Source organism: Anas platyrhynchos, chromosome 1 (genome assembly GCF_047663525.1).
Source record: "Anas platyrhynchos isolate ZD024472 breed Pekin duck chromosome 1, IASCAAS_PekinDuck_T2T, whole genome shotgun sequence".
Taxonomy (NCBI): Eukaryota; Metazoa; Chordata; class Aves; order Anseriformes; family Anatidae; genus Anas; species Anas platyrhynchos.
The window spans coordinates 94,965,433-94,980,791 of NC_092587.1; the positions used below are offsets into that span (position 1 = coordinate 94,965,433).

The 15,359-nt window shown below is 38.4% G+C and overlaps 1 long non-coding RNA gene across 1 annotated transcript in view; it reads right to left on the bottom strand.

The window, feature by feature from the left end:
• Positions 1–15,359, bottom strand: part of LOC119714382 (uncharacterized) — a 150,404-nt gene that overhangs the window by 110,397 nt on the left and 24,648 nt on the right. The window lies entirely within an intron of this gene.

Below are 15,359 nucleotides of genomic sequence, written 5' to 3' on the forward strand. Positions count from 1 at the left end.
GCGGTAGGAAATACTGCCACCTAATAAGATATTACTGTAGAGCTTGTACTAATTGATGTTATAAGGGATCAAGAGAGTGACTCCGTTTCTTGCATCTAGGTGACTTTTGACAGCATTCATTAACGCTGAGCTACTACTGCAGTCATGTTTCAGAATGAAAATTATAATTAGCCCAAGGAACAGTATGAGTGAAAACAAAATAATTTATAGAGCCATATACACATGGGCATATGTACACTCCAACACATGCTGTGCATACAAATAGTTTTGTACGATGGTTTTTAATGTATCCCACTTTGTTTCAGCTCTTTTCAGTCGTGTGGGAATGCGTTTTCTTCCTACTCAGCTAATTACACAATCCACGTACTCACCCTCAAACTATACATTGTATGATAATAAAATACAGATCTGCTATGGTTTTTGGAAATATTTTACGTACATTTGCAGTGTTCTCAGACAAGTAAACCAGAGAACAGGTATAATTTTGCATAAAAACTTTGTGCAACTGGAATCACAATAATAAAGGCAGTTTGTTGGCTATAAATCATTTAAATACTGTGTTTGTTTATGTATCACAAACAAAGACAGTCAGAAATGATAAATCAAATGCAGAAGAAGAAAAGCCTCTGTGATAACAATTATAATAGGAACAGAAGGTCAATTCCGAGCGATTTCTGCCCTGGTAAAATACTAAAGCCTTCAGAAATCAGTTCATATCTGATGCTGGAGGCAGGTGTCTTGCAAAGATTGTGAGATGAGTATGTCTGCCAACAAGTGTAGAAACAAATGGTACAAATGTTACTTTATCAAATGGCTCATTTACAGAAAGTTTAAAACATCAGCAAGGCAACTAACCCCTTTGAAAACAAAACCTTTGAAAGTAAGAAAACTTTTTGCTTATAGAAGGGAAAAGTTGGTAAAATAAGGAATACGTACTGCCTATTACATATAAAATATGTAACAGGTAATGAGTTTATAGTAGTTTGAGTTATATTAGCTTTTGAAACAGCAGGATTGCACATTCTTGCGTATTTTGGTTTTAGATCTAGAATCTAAACACAGATTGCCTCTCAGTGCAACCTCTGAAATGCTGGATGAAATAACCTTTTATTCCTGATAAAGAATGCCTTTGGAGCTTCTTTAGGTCAGGTCCTATGCCATTTCTGTCCTGGGACACATTCAAGTCACGTGCTTTGAATATGAGAGTGTTAGAAGTCAATCAGCAGTAGCCTTCTAAATTATTTGTTCAGTGAGAGTTATAAAATCCAGAGGGCAATTTGGACTGCATTTAGGGATGACTGGTAAATCAAACCAAAATTTAGCAATTCAGATGCAAGCTGAAGGATATTTCTGCCCTAATTGAAGTGAAGATCAAAATAATAAAACTTACTCTCATGCCTGAACCTTGGTGATTATCTAAATCGAAGACTTAAGACATTTTGTTTTCTCTGTAGACTATTTTTCCCCATCAGAAGCAACTCCCTAAATCTTTTAGGCCAGAACTAAAACATGCATTTTAAGGTGGGCGGTGGTGGTTTTCAAGAGCTTCCGTTTAAGAATGTTAGTTTCAAAGCAATGTGAATAGGAATCTAGCCTAGGCCAACAGCACTCACAGATGCATTTTGTGTACAATAAGCTGTAGTGTCACCTTATTGATGCTATTGAATCCACATCTAAAGGCTTGTTGTATACCTGTTGACTACCATTAAAGTTTGCAATTATGAAAGATGTGCATTTTCTGATTTGTTTATATTTCTAATAAGCTGTGCTTTTCACACTGCTATGTGAAAATCACACCTATTAATATGGCCTCCTACACTAAAAATAGAACTTAAAGTTGTGGTCAGATTAATAATATATGATCATTAGCTCCTTTCTGATCAAGGTCCCATGCAGAAGCAGGATTTTCACACTGTATAGATAACCATCTGAAATTCACCAGTGGCATTGAGGTTTCCAGTTTTTTTCCTGTTTGAGCTGAGCTGTTTTACTATGGGAAAGAGTAAAAAGAACGTGGAATTACATGACTGGCCTTCCCCTCAGTTGCACTCCAGGGTTGTAGAAGCCAGCAATCATGGCCGGCAGAGACCACGCTGGGGAGAAAACAGCCAAAAAAAATAATAAAATACAGTCATAAATTGAAAAACAATAGCCCAAACATAGGGTGAAAGCAGAGCAGGGTAAAATCATGAGCTGGGCATAGCTGAATGGAGTTTTGCCACGTGGGGAATTGGACTGCAGACCTGCATGGTGGTTTTGAGACCAAGCAAAGCTGTATCAGCTTGCTAGAACAAGGCCTGCGTCATCTTCAAGAGGGTAAATGTTACTGCTCCTAGAGATCACTAGGAAGGTTTTAAAAGCCTTCTGGCCTGCATAACAACTATGTTGCGTGGCTGGCAGCAGGAGCTGAGGCTCAGCTCACTGGCCATGTTTGTCGTTCTTAATTGGAAAACTCCCTTGGGTTTCAAGTGTGCTAAACCATTTCTCTCTGTGAGCCTCTGTCAGAAATGCTTCATGCTTCTTCTCTCCTATATAACATAAAAGCTAAGCTGGAGATGCTACTATGTCTTCTTTTCCATTGCGCTGTATGTGGTTAATATGTCAATTTTTGTTTTGTGACTTGTTGCATAAGCATTTTCCATGCCTTCCTCCTGCTGTCACTTGGAGTCTTTCACTTTTTCTTTTTAAAGCTTTCCTATAAAGAGATTGCCTGATTGGTGCTAAGATATTTCAGCCAGCTGACAATTTGGACTGCTGTGAACACAAGCTTCTCTCCATAGACTTCTCTTCTGTTCCCCTTTATTTTGCAGTGTCGGTGCAAAATGAAGCCACAGAAGGGGCTCTAGTTTTCTTTTGTGGGCCGTATGTAACAGACTACACAGAAGGTATAGGGAACTCATGGGACAGTATGTGAGGGCCTTTCATGGCCAAGGAATATGAAGAATTGCTCTGCCTCACTGATTTCTGGTAGACTGGCATGTAATAAGCATAGGATCCACAAGGGCAAAAGGGAGATGTTAGAGCATGTAAGAATCGATAGCTGAAGTACTGAAAATAGAGTGGCAAGGAGTTATTTTTAGCTCATTGGTCTTGTTTCTGTTTTTCTTTTTTTATTAGGAGAAATGAATAGGGAATTAGATCTGTCAGTGTAAGGTTGACTGAACATTACTGTTTTCCTGTAACTACTGTATTTTGTTCGGGAACTCCCCCCAAAGAGTGCAATTAATACTGTACAATGCTTCCTCTAGACTGAAGGGTGGCTTTTGGTTGTTTTTGTTGTTTTTCTTGCTTATGTTGGGGATTTGACTAGGGAGCTCTTCTAACACTTACTGTTTTCCCCTTTTCAGAAAATGTCCTAATGATGCTTCAAAGATAATAGCGCTCATTTGTATTAAAACCACTCTTGTACCTTGGTAAAGAATGAGATTCTGAACCTCGTTGTTTTTCTCACTGGCAGCAAATTGTGGTCAAGGTTGCAAGGATGATGACATGGGCAGCATCCAATTTGTGGGGTTCCCTTTCCAGGGTCCTTGCTCAATTCCATTAATACTTATGTAATCACAGCTTCCAATACCATTGCCATCACATGTCATTTTGTTTCACTGTATTTTAACCTGAAAAAGTTGTTTGATAAGGCTAGGCCCTTAGATGTGTTTAATGATGTGTACGTGGTCGCAATATTTGCTTATATGCTTATTTGTGTATGTGCATAAAATAATTGCAGGAATAGCATTTAAAGCATATGCAAGGTATATGTAAATGTTATGTCTGCATATACATGTAAACAGATGTAAACACTTATGTCATTCACATAGGAGTCACACATAAATATATATAGATTTAAAGTATTATTCTAGATTTTTTGGGGGGGCAGAAAATTCATAATTTTCATTTAATATAACACTGATGAAATCTTATATAATACTGCAAAGTCTTCCATAATTAATATATATAAGACCTGTATGTTCTTCACCTGCAAAGGGTTGACTTGGGCCAAATTTTATTTCTTCCAAAATTTTTATGCTAAAGAAACTTGTGGGAACAAATCTCTGAAAAATAATAGCAGAGTTTTGGGGGTCATAATGGCTGGAGAGATAAAAGAGAAACAGTGCTAGTAGAAAAAGGTGTTTTGTTGTTGTTGTTGTTCTGTTTTGTTTTGTTTTTTAAATCAGATTATTGACACAGTTGGAAAAGGATTTTGGAGCCATCATGTCTTTGAATCTCTGTCTTTGTGGCTGCTATCGAGCCACAGAGTTAATTATTAGTGCCAGTAAAGATAGCTGTACTCAGAATACCTGACAATAATTTAATTTAGGTAACTTTATTTAACTTTGTCCATATTATTTTGATACTTCAGGGTTGGAGGATGCTGTCTCTACTTTCTCTTTTCAAGATTTCTTTTCTGTTTTACCCAAGAATGTGAAATGACTCATTTCCACGTTAAGCACGAAAAGTAACAGCACTGGTTTGGCGTATGCATAAAAGTTAAATTATTCAGGCTTTGGTGGAAACTGTCATAAGACATCCACCTTAGTCATTACTGAAATGTCTTTCAAATGCAGTCTCCTATAGGGTGCACTACACCATTAGCAAACAGGACAAAAATGCAGAACATCTGAGTAGCTGCCAAGTACAAACTCACATAGATCTTCACAATTATTTGTCAAGCCAGGTTGCTGAAGTTATTGCAGCTAGTTTTAATTATGGCTGATGGTATCCTTTGAGGGATTTTTCCTAGTAAAATTCTGCTAGAGTTGTAATAGATCTCTGGCTACCTGGAGTTTTCAAAGTTTGAACAACTTTATTTTATTTTCCTGTTCAAACCTTGATAATGACATATAGCACTGTTCTTTTCTTTTCCAATGGCTGTGTCTGTAATATCTCACTCATAAACCAAAAGACCACATTAAGTGTGTACCTTTCTAATATTAACAGGCTTTGCACTGCATGATTATGGGCAAGCTGTGGCAAGTTTTAAACATTTGAGCTGTGATTTGAATTGGGGGTGATAATGTATCTGTCAGAAGGGTGAACATCAAATGTATGAAATACCACTTTCAGCCCTGATGAAGATCTCTTGTAGTGTAGAAGACACGGTCATTGTAACCAATCCCGCACACATAAACACAAAATGATGCTTGAGTTGCAAGGAATGAAAGTTTTCTTTTATGCTGCTCCCAAATATGCTCCTGTAACCACTTCATTGCTGAAGCCTGCAATGAAGTTTTGAATTGACTGCAGCACCTAATGCCATCTGTTTTTGAGTCACCTTTCAAATCTTGCTGGAGAATATTTTTTTTTTGCAGCAAAAAGTCTCTTGAAAGAAACATTTTATAGAATACATTAGACTACTTATCTCTAAAAGCATCCCATTTAGTGTGAAAACTGAATTAGACTTTAAAAAATAAAAATAAAAATTGACGATGAGTGTGATTCAAGAGAAATTAAGAAGTGAATGCTTAGCAAGACAAATGAAAATGCCCGAACAAATCCTGCTAAAAGAATGTTCATGCATTAGGAACTTGATGCGCTAAAATTTTATTTCTAAAATTCAAAATGTGACACTTCAGGATGTTCCCCAAGGATGCATGTAATTCTGTGATCAGTTTTTAAAACTGATGATTTTCACCTACTCTAGCAAATAATTCAGCCTTTTTTTTTTTTTTTTCTCTTTCTTCTATTGCCAATAATAGCTCTATCTCTAAGTTCTCCAAAATCCATCTCAAACAAGATCATTGTATCCTGTGAGCCATGAAAAGTTGATATGGGAAGAAAGAGAGATGGGAGAAGGTATTTTAGTTTTTTGTATTGGTTTGGGATTTTTTAATAAAGAGCTTCACTTATTTCCTGGTATATCAAAGAAGAAAACAGGCTCAAAGAAGAGACATCTTTATAACAGAAACTTTTTCAATTATATATAAAAATAAATATATATTATTATATATAAAATAAATCTTTCTGCATTTTAAGTACCTTTTGAATGCATAGTTATAACATGTTAATCATTTTGTATGCTATTTTACATCTACTTCTTGATATTCTGGAATGCTAATTATGACATGCCAGAAATATTCCATGGGTTTGTTGCTTTTTGGTGTTTTTTGTCTGTTTGTTTTAAATGATCAAAATTTACATATTCAATTAAAATGTCTATTTTTTCAGGGTTGTTCTTTTTTTTTTTTTTTTTTTTTTTTTTCCTCCCACTTTAATAGGAAAAGGACTGCTATCAGAATGCTTACTACATAATGACCTCACTCATTAGACACAAGAAAAAGCAGGAAAGAGAAAGAGCAGTGAATGAATGGGTCACGATGACTGGCAGTCGGCGTGCCATGTTTAAGAGACATCATGTCCCTCTCCCAAGGTGCTCTGTGGAGGTGCTTCTCTGGAAGACGTGGCTCCTGCTGCCATCACCATGCACTCTTGTCTTTAAATAAAGTTGATTTCTAAAAGAGAAAAATGGCCATGTGAACTGAGCACCTAACTATCTATACAAAATAGCAATCTTGGCCTTGCATTAATTTCCTGAGTACCAGGTTTACTGTTTCTATGATTATTTCTGCTGTTTTTGTATGCTATGGGCATACATCATACCTTGGTTTCGCTATCAAAAATTTAAGCAAGCAGTGAAAATTCAAAAGTCCTTATAGGGATTTTACTGTTCACAACAATGGATGAATGCTGTAAAACTTAGAGATGAAGCTGTAGAAGAATCAGTAAATTTATCAGAACAGGGTGAAGGGATTTTGGATGTTTACCACATTGTCTTCCATCAGGTGATGTGGTCGTGCTGTGCACTCTCACAGTCCCCATCAGGGTGTGACTGTGATCCATGATGGGAGGCCAACACAGCTGTCACTGTTATTCAGCTTCTGTGCTGCTGCAAACTGTATTTATGCTGATGGAATCACTTGCTACACAGACATCGAATGGGGCTCTGAGGAAGGTGGTTAAAGCAGAGACCACCACAACAAAACTGGTTTGCTGTTTAATATATACAATTAGAAGTGTTTGTTTTTGTTTGGAGGGATAAAGAGAGCCTGTAGGAGAGGGTTTCAGTTGTCACACTGTTGCCACTTCTTTTTTAGTTGCTCCTGAAGGCCATCCCAGTAAAAGGACGTCCTAGGGTGCATCCCTGTTGCGGGTTCTGGGATGTCAAAAATGCCAGATTTCATCCACTTTGAGTACCTTATTGCATGAGGCTTGGCAACATCTCCTGACAAAGCCCCATCAACATTCACCCAGACAATGTATTATTTCCATGACTAAGTGATGCGAATTAAAATCCTTGGTGAACAATCTGTAATGCAGATCTTCCACATGATTTCTGGAGATTAATAGTCTGAAGAACACCTCAGAGCTGGTTCCGAAATCTCCATCCTACCATAACAACTGGGGCATCTTTTGGGCAGCCCAAAGTTTTGCCAAAGTGTGGGTAGTTTGGGAGGACAGGGTTTTGGTCCTGGAGAACTGTTACAGGCTAGTGCAGAGAGGCAGCACCAGTAGGAGTGGTGACACTGCTCTGTTACCAGACCAGCCTCGGAGTATTTCTGTATTTTTATTTCCAAACGTCTAATATGCAATGGAGAAAGAAAAGAAGTTCAGTTACGTTCAAATGTCAGCACAGCAATATGTTGGTGACCAAGCATGGTGCATGACTAAATTTCATGCTTCCCTGAATCACAAATAATTTACAGAGCTATCAGGCCCCTCGTTTAATTCTCCTTTTAAATTGGCAGTCATTTGATGCAGGAATTTACCAGTTAGCATGTTGAAAAAAAAAATAAATCCCTTCATTACAGGATTATTTTTTTGTTGTTTTTGTTGCATTTATCCAAAACAATCAAATGGTGCAAAAAGTTATTACTTTTAGATTGAGAGTTTTATGGCATTCATTATATCAGAAATTTTTTCATTGCAGGACTCATATTTGAAGATGCATTATACATAATAGAAAATAGTATTATACTTGTTTACCTCTGAGTAGGTTTAAAGCAGCTTGTTCTCCTTAACCAACCAACCAAACACGGTTTGTGAAGAAAAATGCCACCTTACCAGTACTACAAACACAATAGTCTAAAGAGTTGCTGACCAACACTGCAGTAAATGCACAAAATTTAGTGATTTGTGTAAAAGTTTTTAGCTTATATTTGTTCTAATTTAGATAAACAGAGAGCAGATTTTAGCGCCTAAGTCAGACTCACAGTGTCCCAGGAAATTGCAGAGATCTCCCCATGAACTTCCCTTCTACATGGCAAGAGCAACAAATCATATAGAATCACAGAATCATTCCGGTTGGAAAAGACCTCTAAGATCATCTAGTCCAACCTATAACCTAGCACTCAAGTCCACCACTAAACCATGCTACTAAGTTCCAAATCTACATGTTTCTTGTAGGCCTACAGGGATGGTGACTCAACCACTTCCCTCAGCAGCCTGTTCCAATGCTGCACAACCCTTTCAGGGAAGACATTTCTCCTAATATCCAACCTATGAAAAAACAAAACAAAACAAAAAGAATGACAAAACATAATTCTTAACAGACCTGATGCTGTTTTACTCTTAAATACCTCTATGGATAGAAATTCTCCAACTTCCCTAGACAATTTAATCTGCTTTTCCCTATTTTTTCCATTTACCTCTGGAAAACATTTTTTTTTCCTTCTTCTGAATCTCCCTTGCTGCCATTTAATTTTGTTTTGTCACCTATGATTATGGAGAACACTTTTTTGTCTCCTTTTCAGCAGCACTTGCTACTTATTCAAAAACAACCAGCATGGTCTGACTTTGCAGCAGTGCAAGAGGAAACAACAAACATTGGCATTTCTCTTTGGATTGAAGAGGGTCTGAAAGTGCTTTTTCTGTTTACCTCAAGCCACATTTTCCAATGGTATAACTAGAACTCTAGCTTTGCACTTTAACTATTTAAAAGTTCATTGGAAACCCTCTTTATTGCTTTCAATCAGAAACACTGCAGCTTTCAAAACATTCCTTAACACTTAATTTCCTTAGCAACACAGATTCTTTCCAAGCCACATCCCTAAAAGCATCCTGACACACCTTAACCTAGAAAGCCTACAGAAATACTTAAAGGAAACCACACACAGAGACCTCTCATGCCCTAAGGCAGCAAAGTAAGGAAATAATCGAAAGGTGGCAAAGACTTCTTGAAATCTATTTGGGCCTTTGCTAGTAATATAAAAACCTGAGGTCTGTCCAAGAGTCCACATAATCTCATATCGTGCCCAGCAGCCGCTGCAGCAGAATTGTTTCAGGATATGGCATCCATGTAGTGATCCCTTCCTCAGCCACTCACTCCCTCAGTCTGCAAGAGTTTGGAAAATACTGTGTATGGAAAATATGTGAGCTCACCCATGGGATGAAGAGATATTTGAGGAGTAGAATGGAGATGTAGAAGTTGATTTGTTTAAAGGCAAATCCAGAATAAAATTATTAAAGTAAGGTATTGAACTTAATCTCTTGCTGGAGAATTACTTGTGAATGAGTAATTTATAACTTGTTTCACTAGACTTAAGTATAGCATTGAGCATACGCTCAGGGGGTTTCTTCTGAGGAGGAATGGCAGTAACAACGTTCACAGTTTGCCTTGCTGAATCAGGCCCAGCAAGGTGGAGCCATTTAGTACAAATTCTTTGAAGTGCAGAGGAGAAAATGGAACTGCCATAATCTTCTGGCTGGAATTAGGATGCATTGCTGCCCTTTCTGATTCCTCAAGTTGCACTGAGGTCCTCAGAGAGGGAGAAAAGGGACTGAGATGAGGGAGAGTCCTGGCTCTGCTGTGCCTTTGATGGGAGGAAGGAGGCTTCTTACTTAAGCTGCTAAACTTACAAGGAGACTACAGCTGATTTTAAGATGTGGTGCAGGGCCCTACAGGGCTGGTGGCCAGCTGAGAAAGGGTTAGTTTGTTTCTGTGCCATTAAAGCAAATACCGCATTGTTGCTGCATTAAGCCAAGTGTTCCCCATTCCAGATGGACTTCTTCCCAGTGGTGCCTGTGCTATAGCCTTGAAAGCAGGACCATGTCTAAGTAGCACAAACCAGTCCTATGATGATTTTTTTTGAGTTCTCAAATGAAAAACAAACAAACAAGCAAACAAAAAAAAATAAAAACTATATATATATGTATTATTCTTCTTTACTCAAGAAATCAGCAAGGAATCAGGCCATTTTAGGTCATTGGGAAAACAATCACCAAACATCAAACACTCTCAGAATTAGTCTCCTCATAGCCTTTTCTCTTTCAATGTGGGTGCAATGCCTCATAGATCTGTTCATCCCAATACTTGGAGGCAAAAGTTAATTTCAAAGGAAGGTCCCACAGCAGTAAGCTGTCAGTATTCACGAATTCACCAAGCATCAAGTAAACTCCTCTCTGCTCTGAACTCCTTTAAATTAAATATGACTTTACATGATGAGTAGGAGACATTTTATTTTTATCTTATTTTTGTATTGCGTCAATCCTGAATGCAAATTCACACCCTCAAACATATCTGAGGAGAAGCCAGAGGAAAAGAAAAGATTATCTGTATTATTTTACTGGTGATATGCAGGACAGCTGCATCAAATGATGATTGACTGGATTGTGCTAGTAATAAAACATGTCCAGAAATATACATCAGGTGGGTAGCCACTAAAAGAAAGTGGCATAAAGGCTGATACCTCTTTCACATTCATTCTGGATGCATATTATCATCAGTTTTATTCTAGTGATCATGCCTACAGTGGCATGCAATACCCTGAAAGTCATTGGGAGCACCAAATTCAATTAGAGAGATATTTCACAGCAGATTACATTTTTGTAGGCTGGAGTATTGTAAATTTTTATTCTATCATAAAACATTTTAAAATTAAGTAAACAGGGCTCAAGAGTCTCAAAGAGAGTTGTCTGCTGCATGTATTTAATTACACAATGGTATAGCACATATTGAAATACAGGAAACAAAAGGCAAGGAAGCCTGCCTGCAACAATTATATGTAATATATAAGGGGATTAATACTGTTCAATTATTATGTCATCAACTTTGTACAAATTAATGGAAAACTGCTACAGTAAGTAGTGATTACTGCTAGTACAGTGCAACATTAAACAGTGGGCAAGGAAAATAATTTTTTGACATGGAAATAGTCTGCATAATGCAGGCCTTCACTGACAGGGTTTCATTCAGCTGCCTGTTCTTCATTATATGAAATAGGATGATATAAGGAAATATAACATAATTGGCTAAAAATTTGTTAGTAGGCACACAAAGACCAATAAATAAACAAATAAATAATAACAATAATAAAGAAAGAAATTAATATCAGAGCAGGTCAAATAATACATCCTTTTCTTAGTGCTGCTAGTGGTTTGTCAGGCTGAACTGGTGGTCTTTTGCATTCTCATCAGATTGTAGATTAATGCATTTAAAGAAGATAGAAGAATACTGAATTAACTCCTAATTTGTGCACTGCAATGCACCTTCTAAGTTTGCACACATGGATGAAAGACTATTGATCATATCATACTTCCCAGGCTGAGAGCACAAGGAGACAATGCCAACAGACCCAGGATGAAATCATAGCAGGAAGGACAAAAATATCATACAGGGACTGACCCTTGCTGAAAAACTGTGAAATCTGCAAAAAAAGTGGTCCTGCCTTCAGTTCAGACATGATGAAAAAGAGTTCTTTTTCCTGGCATCACGTTTAGTGCAAATTTGGGCTAATGAGGCCCAATTGTGCAAGTTTAAGTCTGTGATGAAGTCAAGGACCCTGGAAGAAGAACAGTGGAAGTCCTCACTACAGCATGGCAATCTGTTGGAGCTGCATGAAAGAGACACTTCCATTTCTCAATGGATGTTTTGAACTTTTTATGCCTACGTCTGAGAAATGAGGCCCACAGCAGAGCTGATTTAAGTGCACTTGTTTAAGCAAAGGCGTGGAAAGGATTGAGCACAGAGGACTTGCTAGCAATGCCTCTTTGGATGGCACTGTGGCATTTCCTGGAGGCCACGGTGAGCCATGGGCTGGGTGTAAGGATGCATCCCTTACTCAGGCTGAGGCAGAGACTTCCACCCAGCAACAAGCAGGCCTTTTGCATCCTGGGAATAACAACTACCTTATCTGCAAGGCATGGCTTTTTCACGTTCAACTCCCTTGTCTGCCCAGCAGGTTTTGTTGTTAGAGGACAGACTTGAGGGCTGGCACATTTACAGTCAAAGTAAAGTTCATGCTCCCAGAGTATAGACACTCCCTTGGTGCTGCCTTTTCCTGGAAATAACAACTTCACTTAACATGGTATAATTGCACATTATAAAATCGCAGCTGAGCATCTAGCAGAGTAATGTGAGAACAATTTGCTAGTAACATGAGACTAATTCTTCCAGTTATCTCTTGTGTTAATGGCTATAGGTCACAGTGGTATGGGTACTCAGCTACGGCTCCTTCAAAGGCCAGCATTATCCAACGAGAGCACTTGGGTTGATCAGGGCTTCCCGGAACAAGCTTTGAAATGGGAGTGTTTTTTACAAGCAGTTCCCCTTGCTTGCCTTTGTAATATGGTGCCTGGAAGTGCTTTGAAGAGTGCAAAGAGGACGCAATTTCTCTCTCTCAAGGCATTTTGACATTTCAATTGTTCATTCGTTCATTTCTCTATTACTGAGAACACATTTTTCATGTGGTACTGGAGTGTCTATGAAGTGGGCACCAACAGGCAGACAGTATTTTATACACACAAAGCATGTGGGTGCAAGCTTTGTAAAGATCAGTGATCTGAAAAAGATTACTGTACTTCATGGTGGGAAGGGAAGGGAAGGGAAGGGAAGGGAAGGGAAGGGAAGGGAAGGGAAGGGAAGGGAAGGGAAGGGAAGGGAAGGGAAGGGAAGGGAAGGGAAGGGAAGGGAAGGGAAGGGAAGGGAAGGGAAGGGAAGGGAAGGGAAGGGAAGGGAAGGGAAGGGAAGGGAAGGGAAGGGAAGGGAAGGGAAGGGAAGGGAAGGGAAGGGAAGGGAAGGGAAGGGAAGGGAAAGGGCTGATTAAAGAATATCTGATATGCAATTATCAAGATACAAATGCCGGTTTCAACTAGAGAGCTCCAAGTTTTAATTACGGGTCTTCTCCAGATCACTATTAAAGTAGAAACCCTTTGATTGTAATAGGAGTGGGATTAGATTTTTAATTCACTTTTGCAGCATTGTGCATTCACTTGTAGGGCCTCACTGCATTCTGCAGGTTAGGAGCCAGATTTTCAACAAACTGACATCATCATAATTTTTCAGTGCTCTTGATGTTTTTCAGTGCAGGCAGTCTGTTCTGCAACACCTACAACAGTAACAGAACAAATTTCCTGAAAGATCAAAACCTGCTCTGGTAAGCCTCTTCCTGTGCTATATGGTCCTAAGATCACAAATCTTAATTTAAACCTCCAGAATGCCTTTTCCCTGAGATGCATATATAGGTACATATTTGTATAAGAATGTCTTTTCTCTAGGAAAGTACAGCTTTCCAGCCAAGCATGCTGAAATCAGAGAGGAAAAATAATCTAATGTGTATGGCCCAAATTTGTCTGCTTAAGAGTGATGGAGGGCAGCAAAAGCAATCATTGAAGCAATATTTCTCTTTCCTCAGCCTTTTTGCACCAGGATGGCTCAATCAGGTGTGCTTTTACAGTGCAGTATCATTTCCAAGAATCCAAGCAATAAAAAAAGGAGAAATGGCCTCAAGTTGCACCAAAGGAGGTTCAGGTTGGATATTAGGAGAAATTTCTTTACTGAAAGGGCTGCACAGCACTGGAAGAAGCTGCCCAGGGAAGTGGTTGAGTCACCATCCCTGGAGATATTAAAGAAATGTGTAGATTTGGAGCTTTAAACAAGTATAATAACATGTAAAGCAGCAGTAGTTTTCTTCAGGTTCCTTCCTTAGACTCCCTTTGCTTTGTGGTATAGTATGAACAGCAGGCCTCATAACTTTAGGACATTGCCTGGAAACCACTTAGACTTAACCTATAAATCAGGGATGATGGTCTCAATTCCTGCTTCATTCTCCCGAATGCATGAATGTGAGCTGTGCACCATGGTCACAAAATATAAATAGAAGTAGTTACTACAAAAGATTTTTTCCAAACCCACTCTGAATTTGTGTTATTTTCCAGCAAGAAACATAATTCAGTTCTAGGAAAGAAACATATTGAAAGGCATAATAAAGTGCAAGAATGACAGCATTGGTATCTGATACAGACTGAAACAAATTTGAGGTTAACAAATGAAAGAATTAATGGAAATGGAATATGACTACATTGGTTCTTCTATGTGTTTTATTTCCCTAGGGCTGAATTTGCATTCAAACTATGTTAGATATCTCCCTGAAAAGATTATAGCATGGAGGACAAATAACTAATTTAATAGAAAATGAATCACACTGTGAGGTATGTCTTTAAAGATCTAGTTCTGACAGATAAATCTGTTACAATCAGCTTTCTACTTAATTCCTAATGTACAGTAAGAAGTTCATACTGGAATCAGGTATTTGACTTGATTTTACTGCAGTCAGAAAACATAAAATACTTTTCTGCAGACTCTTCTGATATAAAAAACAATAGTAGAATAACATAAAGCTTACCATTTTTGCAATGAAATGAAGAAATAGCATGTATTTCATCATGGGAATTAAACGCATGTGTGATATAGCTTGTAATCGTAGCTCATGGGTCATATGTCTGCTTTGGGACAAATCGTAAATGACCAGAAAGCTATATGCAAAAGCTGCAGCCTTGTTTTAGCAGTCAGGCTGTCCCAACTAATGACAATTTTGACTCAGATTTTGGCTTTATTTCCATTGTGTTGGTGTATGCATTCAAAAATAGACAAACACGATTTTTACTTTAAGAAAATTAATTGAAAATGCAGACCCTATCAGCTCATGCTGCATTGTGCAACCACATAAATGTAACAATGAAATATGTACAAAAATGGCATTCAGGATTGGGGAACAGGATGCTGCCTCAGGATTAATACAGGAGGACACTTGAGAAGGGATATATTCTGCTGTAACTCTTCCAGAATAAGCAGGCTCCTCTCACTTGCAAAATACCCCTTAACTAGCTATGTGCATATAAAGACCCAAATCCACAAATCCCCATTTTCCAAGACAGATCAGCCCCCTGATCCTGGATTACAAAGTACTAAAATGTACTGTGCTGGCCCAGCCAAGGGCCTCACACACTGTGTTTGCGTAGCAGGTTGGCTTGGCCAGGACTTCTCTGCCACCAAGCATGCTGTATCAAGAGACTGTGGCTACAGAAACTCATACTCATTCACTGCAGCTGGTTCATCTCACGCTCCCTCACTGGGCAGCAAAGGCAGAAGA